We start from the raw sequence: 9,082 nt of genomic DNA on the forward strand, positions 1-9,082 counted from the left end.
CTCCAGTGCTTGGAAGGTTGCTGCTGCTCTCAGCATGGATAGGAAGAAGGTGGTGAGGAATTGAGTCTCGATCCTCCTGCTCCCTGGGGCTGGGCAGTAGATGTGTTACTGTGTAACATTCTCATATTGAGAACTGACATTTCTGCAAGTGGCACTGTGCTGAGGAACCCATTCCAAAGCCAAGTCGAAGGCTGTATCAGCCTTTGGGCATCTTCTGTTACCCGCAGAGTAACTCAGGCATTTTCTTGTGCTGTGCTCCCTCTCTTCCCACCTTTCCCAGTATGCAGATAAGTTCCTGACTGACCTGTCAAGCGGGAATGGTGATGAGGAGTCGCAGTGATTCACAGCGAGGACACGTGGAGCGCTCCATTCCCTGCTCGTACTGTGAGGCAATTAATGCAATTTGTGCTGTTTGGCTGAATGAACAGTTTGAAATGAACCATTGAGCCATCTGTTCCTCCAGCTGACATCAGGCGTGGCAGGAGTAGCAGTTAGCTTTTGCTGGGAAAGAAACATCTCGCTGTCATTAAGGAAAGTTCAAGAAAGGGGGGCGTGGGTTTGCTTTTTTCTTCCCCTTCTACTATCTTTAAAACAAACTCTTTCTTTCATATTTTCTCGTGGCTCAGACTGTGTAGCCCTGTGAGACTTTTCTGGCCTCTGGTCAGTGTCTTGGCAGCAGGGGAGTGGCTACAGGGAGTACCTTCTTCTCTGACTTGTGGCATGCATTTGATGAGAGGGAGGTGCTCGGCAGCATCTGAGTTTTACAGGATTGTTTTGCTCTTCCTTGTTCTGTCCATCTCCATATGCTGCTTTTTTGAGCTGAGGTGTTCTAGAAACAGCGTCCCTTGAAACCAGCTCTCATTAAGGTTTTCAAAGGGTCTTCTGGAGGTCGTATTTCATCCCCTGAAATTATTAACGGCTACCTGATACAAGAAAAAAATCATTATCTCACTAGTTGCAGGAAGACCAGGAAAAATTTGACCTGTTTCTCATGGAAAAGAAGTGCTATGTACAGATGACCCTCAGGAACTGGGTGTTTGATGCTTACTCTGTGTTTGTGCTATGGAGCTAATGCTGGTGGCAAAGGGACAAGATGAGCTTAGGGCAGGGAAAGTGTAAGCAGAGACTTAAGCAGAATATTTTAAGATTAAGTAGGCCTGGTGGACTGCATCTCTGAATAATACACAGAGACGTGATGCAGGGTTTCTGGAAACCTGTTGTGGACATCTGCAAGGTGCCAGGAGACTGGGGAAAAGCTAGGACACAGTGTCTGTTTTTAAGAAGAACGTCTGTAGGGAGTAGAGCAAAGTTAGGGAATTCTAAAGCCTTTACACCAGCTTAAAACCTTTAGGACAAATTCCCGAAGCAGTCTGAAAGCACTTACCAGAGAACTGACTGATCTAAAAATAACAACAACAACAAAAAGAAACTACATCACACCAAGCTCATTTTGTTCTAGAAAAGAGTGGCCAGAGAAGAAGCCACAGATGCTCTTTATCTTGATTTTCAAGGCTCTGACAGTGTGGCACAACATTCTGGTTAAGAAAGCTAGGAAAACACTGAAAGGCCTGGGGATGGGCCTGAGCTGATGCCCTGCTGGATGAGAAGCATCTCTGGAAGGCAGCAGACATTACATCACAAGCTTTCCATCATTGTCTGCTCCGGAGCAGGTCTTTTAATGGCTTTGTTAATAGCCACTGCTGGGCAAAAGTCTGTGCTTATTACATCTGCAAATGATAAGAAGCTTCAGGATCTGTAAAGGGCAGGGTTTGAATGCAAGATGTTATCAGCAAATAGGAAAAATGGCCTGTGAAAGAAAAACAAAACCAAAGAAATTCAACTAGGACAAGATTAAGATCATGGTCTTGGGCTGGAATAAACAAATGCACAACACAAGGTAATAAAATTACATTTGCTGCTTGACAAAAAGATCTGCAAAAACACAAGGCGGTATTGTCACGGGTTAAACAGGAGTCTGCAGTATAATGATACTGATAAAAATAAATATATTTTAGATTCCTTTACCTCTTAGGAGTATATTCAAAAACATCAGATACTGGAGTATCCATCGAATCTGGGACACTGCATTCAGAGCAGGTATGGACCAATTGGTCCAAGGAAGATTGAAAAACAAAAGAAGAGACTGAAACGCTTTGGTGCTCAATCCACAAAATCTTGTCGGAGAGCAGGAACATCTGCTCTTTATGGTGAATAGGGTAAAAAAACCAGGGAAAATTAAGGCCCAAAACTAGGAGAAATGTTTCAATGGAGATGGTATGAAGGCACAGGAACTGATTGCTCAAGGAGGTGGTGCTTGTGTGAACTTTGCTGCCTTCTTGGCATAAATAGAAGGAAAAGTGCTGCTGCCACTGCTGCAGGAAGAAAATCTACACATCAGTGCCAGGGGGTGGGACAAATGACAAGAGGGGGTGTTTGTGCCTTGAAATGGGAGAGTGGTCAGGGCTCTGAGGGCACCAGCAGCCTCTGCTCCTCTGCCCCAGCCCGGCCCAGTTCCCCATCCTGCTGCTCTCCCCTGTGGGGAGGGAGGGACCCTGGTGCAGCACAGCCTGGCAGAGCTGGGTGTGCTCTGTGGATGGTTAAAGGGCACCTGCAAGGCTTGGGCTCTGGGCTGAGTCGGGTGGGGGAAGTGCCAGGGAAGGCCATGCTTTAAGGTAGTCACTGACCCACCACCCTGCCCCAATTCCCTCAAGCAGTGCATTCCCAGTGGATGCCATCTCATGTTGCTGGACTTCTCTGTTTCTAGGAAAGAAAAGACATTTTTAGCAGAACAGTGTTTTCTCAGAAAAATGAACCAGGATTCTTCCTTTACTGCAGAAAGAGTTTGTGCTAAATGGACAATAATTTAGCCAATTTTATGGTCCATTATCCCTTATAGCAGAAGAAAGTGAAGAACTATCTTAAGCAAATAGATAACAAAATAATTTATTTTTTAATGCAGACTGAATGTTCACTAAGCCCTGCGCAGTCATTTTTTTTCATATAGCAGGAATTGCAGCCAAACCAAGTTATGTGGCTCATCTCTGTTTTGTGATCATTTCATTTGTTCATAATTAATGTCCTACATCCTGCAAAGCCAAGCAATAGCATCTGAGAGCTTCTTTTCTCTCTCAGTAGTCAGTAAACAGGCATCTGGCTGAGACATGCTTGGCATTGTTTAACCAATAGACAGTTGTGTTTTATGGGAGTGTGGCACACTGGGCCAAATTCCAGTCCCACTGGAAATCCTTGGGCCCGCTCCAAGGAATTCAGGATAAGGACAGCAGAGATGTCGGGGCCCATTATTGTTATTCTGGGAGGTGGATCCATCCATGCCTTATCAGTGGCTCCTCACTGGTACAGGGAGCATTGGTCTAAAGCTGTCGGCTGCTCTGGCAGGTGAGGTGTGGACTGAGGTGCCCCATGCCAGGCTGTGAGACAGAAGGGCATGAGGGACTGACTCAGCATCAGCTTCCTAATTCATCTATTAACTAAAGATGGTGGGACAGTTTCCAAAAACTGCATCTAAACAGCACCCAAAGACATTTTGGCTGCCTCTGTGCTTGGTATTCGTCATAGCACATGCAATCCTGGTACCTGTTTGTTTGGGATTTCTTAATAGGCAGCGCTTAATTGGAAAAGAATGAAGAGACCAACTGTGCTGCACTTCCAACTGGAACAATTCAGGATGAAATGTCGTGATTGTGCATCTATTTTAGTAGTTAAAAATTAAAATGTAAGTAATACCATCCTCCTTCAGCAGAGATTTTATGTTATTCAATGCACTTTGCAATGTTTCACATTTAATTTTATCTGTTCAAGGTAAACGTCCCCTTAGAATCCACATTTACTAAACAACCTTTCCAAAATCCTTTCCCTATAGTATTTTACCAGGATCTCATGGACAAAGCCCATTGTTCCCCTTTTTGAGACAGGAATTATCTCTTTACCCTATAAAATGCATGCCCTGACAGGATTTGCTGTCCAGGTAAAGGGTGAGAATTAATAAAGCAAGAACGTCCTTTTCCCAGGCTTAAGAAGAAGTCCCCAAAGGGCTCCTGACAGGGTCTGGGGAGGAGAGCACTGGGGTCCAGCCTGAGTCCAGCCAGGGCCAGCCTGGTGGCCAGCCAGGAGACTCCTGAGGGAAATGCTGCTGGAGCAGAGAGGATGAGAGGAGCCAAAGCTGCCTCCTCTCCTCTTTTCCTCTCCCTCTCCTTGCTGTTACTTCCCACGCTTCTCCAAGTGACAGAAATTTTTCATTAAAAGGAGTGCTGGATTCCAACATTTAGCTTCCTCTCCATTAATGAAACTATTTTATTATTTGAAATTTGAATGGAAATCATCCATTTCTCCAGAAGAAGGCCAAGAGAGAGCAAGAGATTTTATGAATACCCGAAGTTCCTCAGGATTTCTCAGGTTCAAGACTTTCTAGTGTGAACATGGTGATAGTTTCTTGCCAGCTAAATATTCTTTATGTTGCAGGAACATTTTTCTGTGAGGGCAGATGGTGTTCGATTGGTAGTCAGAATAATACATGAACAGCAGAGAATATGTGGGTTGATTAAATAATTAGCATACTGTGACATTCTATTGCTTCACTGTAACTTAAAGCTAGGTCAAAATGTTGGTCTATATTGCACCTCCCTCCCTCCTTCCTTTCTTTCTTCTGGTTGTTTTTATGCTCACTCCAAAGCAAAGTTTAACAGAAATAAAATAATTTCCTGGTAGCACAGTGTTCAGATTTGTTCCCTAGCCCTGTATGTTGCAGAGTAAAAGTAATATAAAGGAAATTAAATTTTTCTAAATGAATTTCAGTTGCCCAGCAACATATCATACCCAGTGTGGGATCCAGTCAAGCATCATTGTGGCTTAATATGTGGCACAGATCAGTGTTCAGGCCAGCACGTGTGATCTCGAAAGCCACACTGCTGGGAGGGCTGAAGCCTGGTTTTCTATCACCATGTCTGTCTGGACAGCTCTTTGCCTTCAGAGTTTGTTTGCATGTCCACCAGAAGTCCAATTAGTTAATCTTATCACCTCCACTGCTTCCTGTCCCCCTGCTCTCCAATGGTACAATAACAATAATTACAGGCAGTTTGCCCTCAGCTGAGGAACAAACATAGGAAACATGCTTCTCCCAGCAAGGATGTCATTATTCACTTACTAAACACAACCCACTGTATTACTCATCCTCCTCTCTAACTCCTGCTATCTATTCTGGGATTTTGGAGACTTTCTGTGAATAAAAATGCAAGAAGTTGTCCCGCGAAGAAATCACTGTCCTATAAAATGTTAGTGCTGACTAAAAAGAGAGCAGTGTCTTTGGCTGCCGTGTAACCACTAGCCAGGGTGTAGGGGAGAAGTTGCTGTAGTACCTCACAGGTTTGGGGGTCTGAGGCTTTGGATGGTGGGGTACCTCCACCAGGAAGAAAAACACAAGAAGTGAAAGAAGTTATCTGCTACTTCCTAGGTGTTACTGCTGTCTCTAGAGCAGTCTTCTGGAGGTCCCCAGTGTTCTAGTGTCTAGGAAGAGTCCCACGAAACTGGTAAATCTCCTTTTCTTGTTTTGGCATGAAATCAATATTAAGATAAGGATCAACATTTCATGTCTGAGAACCATCATGGTAAAATTGACCAGTTCACAACCTCTGCTCGGGCAGGCTGACACTGTGAAGGAAGAGCAATAGTGCTCCTGGAGCAGCTGGAGAGGATGTACACTCTCACTCCAGCATCCATCTGAAGAAATGAGCTTAATACTTCTGTGTCAAAGTGCTGCAAACCCAAACTATACAAGAAATGCTAATGTCAATAGGTCCCCAGAGGTTACACTTGGAGATTAAATTTCTTGGTGTTCCTTTGCTTCTTTAGAGAACAAATGTTCAAAAGTGACCATAAAACAATCCAGTAAATTTATATTAAGTTCTCTGGAAGACATTTTAATATAAATGCTGCAGTTAGCTACTGTTATTTCTGTGACCAAACACAAAATATTTGTATTGTGTGCAAGTAGAGTGCCAACCAAAAGTACAAAAAAAGAGAAATCATGTGCTTACAAATATGCATTGGGAAGGAGGAAACTGCTGCGCTTAAAGGGATTGATGGCACCTTCCACTCTGCAACTCACAGCTCAGCTCAAGACTCATTCGCCTCCTCCTAAAGTCTGCAGAACCATTTGCTGCTCAGAACTCTGGCGTAAAGACCAGGTGCTACTCCTGAAGACACTTTCTGCCTCCCAGATTTCTGGGTGAACATTTATTTGGAAATTACATTCTTTGATTCCTGTCCTGAACTGTTAGGTTAGTGCTTGCCTCCTGTGCTAAGCAGTTGCTTTGTTCTTCCAAATGATTAAATTCTACTGCTGCAAGAAATTATTCCAGTATACTCCTGTTCATCTTACAAAATGCTACACAACTTAATAAATGCATAATTTTAGGGTCTTTGAGTAATTACTGCTATTATTGTTTTTAAAGTAGCTTTTTAATACAACCAGGCCAGGAGGTTGGAATCATTGCTAATTTATGCCCTCCTTGCGCTTGAACTTGAAGGAATGACATGACAAAGACACTGCCTTACTCAAGTACTGAGACCCACAGCTACATTTCAAGATGCAAGATAAATTGACTTAGATCACATAACTCACATTCATTTACTCTTTTAATTTATAAAATGCACCTTGAAAAACATATTTGCTTAATGTAGAAGCTCAAAGTCAAATAAAGAAGACCGGACTGGACAAGAACAAATATTCCAAAGCTGGCATCCCTTTAGCTCAGTCACAAGCAGCAAACTCACAGTGTTCCTAAAGTTCTTATTCGCCAGATGAATTATGGGGTTAATTTTCTCCCTAGCCTAATGGAAGGAAGAAATCAAATTACATTCAGAATCCTCAAAAAGAACAGGTATAGCTCTTCACCTAGTTATTAATATTTACAACTGTCATCAGAGGGATTGTTTAGAAATACAGCAAATTCTCTTTCCTTCTTGACCTCTGGAATGTTTGAAAATTTGCTATCCATAAAACATGAACAGAAATGGGTGCTCAGATGCAGGTAGTGGAAAGGACAGGCTGTGAGTACGAAGCAGATGATCTTTGAATAAGAGTACTGTTGGAAAAATATGTTTATGGTATTAAAGCTGTGATTCTGAAGGTCTGGAGGGCAGTGGATATGCAAATCTAGTTGAAAGTCAGTGGGAGTGGTGGCATGATTAACACACTCAAAGTCAGCTGGTGATGCTCACCTCCGTTTTGTAACAAAACCCCAACCAAGCAGGCACAATTACCTAGCAAAACATTCTTATCAAGCTCGAGATGTAAAATTCTCTGTGCTCCCTTAATTTTGCTCTACGTATTAACCATGCTCATATAATAAGATAGAGGGGTCACCATACTACTGGGATGTGAGGGTGGTTCAGGACTGAATGTCATCACTTGGTTTGGAGGGTCCCAAAGAGAAGCAATAACACTGTTATTAACCATTATTGACATGTGTCGGTCATAGTCCACACAGGTAAAATGGCAGCAACAGGCCTAAAAATCATAAAAGTTTGCTATTTGAGTGTACAGAAGTAAAGAAGCATGATCATGCACCATATGACATTTAGCAAACTGTGTCAGTTATGCTCCTTTAATCTGAAGAATTTATCTAAAGAAAAGTTCAAAGGATGAGGTCGATAAAAAAGCTCACAAAGACACCAGTTAATGTGTACATTCATAATGATTCCTGGCTGTTTTCCTTTAGCTAAGTAAATCTGTTTTATTGGAAGCTTGGTTCTGAGATTATTTCTCAGTGGCAAAAATCCCCAACCAAACAAAAAAACCAACCCAACCCCACCCTTTTTCCTTGAAACAAAGGCATCTTTTTGAGGTTCCTGTGAGACTGGGACCCATGTGACACTTTTATACCTCTCCCATACTTCATAGAAATTATAGTGAAAAGGAGTTTTTTCTCCTTTATTTTATCTGCATATATTTTTTCAACATTAGTCTGGAATGTTACTGTTAACTGCTGCAAAAGTTCCTTGTGTGACAACCTCTTTCTTATTTCCGGTTGCTTGTTTGGTTGAATTATAAGGGAGAAGTTTCCATCTCCCATTACAAGATATGCTCAACCATCAGTATCAGTAAAACCTGCTAAAACAACAGGAATTTTTAAGGTTGCATTGTGGATTTTAGCATCCATCTTCTGATTTACTGAGAAGGTAAATGATGTGCATGAAGCATATGGATGATGTACTGTTCTGAAAGATGCTGTGACTAGAAGTGCTGAAACACGAGATGCTGACTCAAAGGTGAATTTATATATACCATTATATTTATTTGGGTTTGTTCCAAATAACATTGGAATGGATTTTAAAAGCTGCTCTTTCTATCTGGAGGAAACCACAAAAACATTCAAAACCATCTTCAACTTGTTGCCTTTCTTTGGCATTGACAAGTACTACTTTTTCTATAGTTAGAAATAGAAAACTTCATTGTGCTTTAATTTGTGCTGTACCAAACCAATTTTGAAACTATTTACTATTTTACTATTTACCATGCAGTAAAGTATCCAGCTTTCTCTCTGAATTGGCCCACAGACTGCAGGAGATGAGAAGCAGGTTCTGGTGATCCAGCCCTGCTAGACACCCCACTGGAGAGCTATGGAAAGCCTCTAAAAGTAAACTTAATGCTCCCTGGTTGTTTGTCACTGCATGAAGGCCTGGTGTCTCTGAATAATTTAGAAATGTTTTAAGTTACTCTCATTACAAATGGCCTTGAAAAAGAAAACAAGTAGCGATCTGGTGGGGCCCAAAAATATCCTGGCTGTGTCCTGTACGTGTCTCCATTCATTGCCTCTCTTCTAGCAGGGTAACAGAAGGCTCTCTTTGCATATTCATGCTCAACTTGTGTTCAGTAGCAAGCAGAGGTCTATTTCAGTACACCAGAGTAGATACACCGATGTCCAGAAAAGGATAGGCTCTTTTGAGGCCATACCACATTCATTGTATGAACCCTGTTTCCTTCTGGAAAACTTGTTTGACAAAGGTGGCTGCTCAGGTCCCACATCATAGTGGTGCTTTGCATTTGTTTTTCTCAGTAGTGCCT

This window comes from Corvus moneduloides, chromosome 3, assembly GCF_009650955.1.
Source record: "Corvus moneduloides isolate bCorMon1 chromosome 3, bCorMon1.pri, whole genome shotgun sequence".
Classification (NCBI taxonomy): Eukaryota; Metazoa; Chordata; class Aves; order Passeriformes; family Corvidae; genus Corvus; species Corvus moneduloides.